We start from the raw sequence: 2606 nt of genomic DNA, 5'->3' as shown, positions 1-2606 counted from the left end.
AACAAACATGTTAGAGACAAAAAAATAGGGTAATCAAGGGTTGCCCCCAAATCAAAATGTAACCACATGAATCATGCCATTAAAATTCACAAAAAAGACATGCATCAAAAGGGTATCAAATTCACCCATAATACCTCAAACATTCATATTCAAATTCAAAGCTCAAAGGTAATGGGAATAATGGCAAATCTGATTGGAGAGCTTGATTGAAATTGAGTTGCACCCGTGAGGTTTACAAAACAATCTTTAGGGTTTATGTGAGGCAGAGGTGATTCTGTGCAGTTGAGTTCCCTTCAGGGTTTGGAGGCTGCTCTGAACTCCGTTAGCTCTTCTCTCACTATCTTTTTCCAGCCAGGGTAATAGGAATAGAATGGTCTTTTGTTTCATGAAACTCTGAATTTATAACCTGATTTTTGTGGACTTGTGGGCTCAAATGAGAGAGGTCCAAGTCCAAGATTTTTTCTTTTATTTATTTATTTATTTATTTATTTTTCAAAACACGTGAGCTTCGCCTAGCGAGCATGACAACTCATGAACAAACCTTTGCTCCTTCAAGATTAACGTTTTGACTGACGAATAAACCCCTGTTGGAAGTAACTCAAGTCTTTCTCTTGTGTTGATTGATCATCTAAATAGAGCCCACAAAGTGTCCTGGATGATGTTCAAGCTTCTTGGATCCGATTCCGATTGCCATGATGAAATTCAAATGCTAAATGACCTAAAAATGAATGCATGCATGAGGTGTAAAGCGTATGCTTCCAGAAAAAATGAAGGGTAAATTTTGGGGTATTACAGCTGCCCCTATTCAATCAACTGGAGACCTGGAAAGAAGATAGCAGCGACTTTCGTGCTTTCGAGGTATCAAGGGATTGAATACAATAAAAGCCCGAAAATTTGCACTGAAGTGAAGTGAAGTAACAATGCCTGTCAGAATCGGCAAAGAGGTGGTCTTGAAAGAAGAATCCGTCTGATACGGTGAGAGTCAGTCTAAATACCGAAAAAGAATGTTAACCTGGATACCAAAATAAATGGTAACACAGAAATAACCATGGCCTGAATGCCGCTCATCAGTCTGAATACTGGAAATGACTTCGATCTGAACATCGGGAGGTATGAGATTATTAATATCGGTCTGAACACCGAGAGGCTGGCCTGAATGCCACAAGTTGCGTCGTCCTGAACGTCAGAAACTTCTTCGATCTGAACATCGGAAAATTGGCCTGGATGCCACAAGTTGCATCAACCTGAACGTCGGAAACTTCTTCGATCCGAACATCGGAAAACAGGCCTGAACGCCACAAGTTGCATCGACCTGAACGTCGGAAACTTCTTCGATCTGAACATCGGAAAACTGGCCTGAACGCCACAAGTTGCATCGACCTGAACGTCGGAAACTTCTTCGATCTGAACATCGGAAAAATGGCCTGAACGCCACTTCGGTCTGAATACCGGAAACTTCATGCCTGTCGGCATCGGCAGAAATAGGGAACGATAATAGAGGCGGCGCATGGGCCAATGACACTTGCTGGGGATAACAAAGGTAAGTCATGAACAATCTTCAGTCTGAGTACTGGAAACAACTTCTGGCTTATCACTTGGGATACCAAGAATGTTTTATGCTTACATGCGTATGTTTGAATTTTTCAATGGCGTAATGCTCCATGAAAATGGAAATGCTACGCGATTTGGGAGGATGCAATGCAATATGATTCTACATGCAGGGATGCGAAATGCTGGGTAGAATGCCAAGCTGAGGCAAGGGGATCTGCTGGGGAAATGATCACCATCATCTGGACCCTGGCAAGGCTGCTGGAGATGCACAGCGCAAAGAATTCTGTGGGGAAATGACCCGCCACACGGTGTTCTAGCAATGACGAAATACCGAGATTCTGACTGGGGAGAGAACGACACTGAAAACCTGTTGTTGGGGAAAGCGATAGTGGTTCTGGCAACCACGATCTGCGAGAGATGACTCAGCAGGGGAAGCAAACACCGATACGGTACCGAGGTTCTGCTTCAAGGAAAGAAACCATGGATCTGGCATTGGGATTATCGATCTGGCCTCGAATTCTGAGGAGCAGCCGCTTCTGTTGGGAAGATACAGTCTGGCACTGTCAACTCCGCTGGGGGTATATAGTCTGACACTATCAACTCTACTAGGGAGTGTATAATCTGAAACCACCGCTTGGGGGGGAGGTACAGTGGTGAGAACCTGCTGGGGACTGAAGAATCCAACGCTCTGATCAGCTCTGCAGGGATAAGATACCTAATTCGTCTGTTGGCGAAAAACATTCACGATCATCTGTAGGGGATTTTAAGGAAATGCCCCGAGGGTACCTGTTCTGAATAAACGATCCAAAGCACTTAAAATTTACAGCAATTTTAAATGTTTATTAAGCATGTACCTGTAAAGCTCTTATGTGTCATGATGCAATGTTTATCAAAAAATTCGGACGTCATTTTTGCAAACAAAATAGAAAAATGAAAATGAAAACAGAGATATACTGAATAACATGATTTTATTGATTGAACGGCCTCTGAATAGGCATTTACATCAGGAAGCAATCCCTGGAAAGAGGTAATCGCACAACAGATAAAAACAGACA

Source organism: Lathyrus oleraceus, chromosome 3 (assembly GCF_024323335.1).
Source record: "Lathyrus oleraceus cultivar Zhongwan6 chromosome 3, CAAS_Psat_ZW6_1.0, whole genome shotgun sequence".
NCBI lineage: Eukaryota > Viridiplantae > Streptophyta > Magnoliopsida > Fabales > Fabaceae > Lathyrus > Lathyrus oleraceus.
This window is presented reverse-complemented; position numbering follows the sequence as displayed.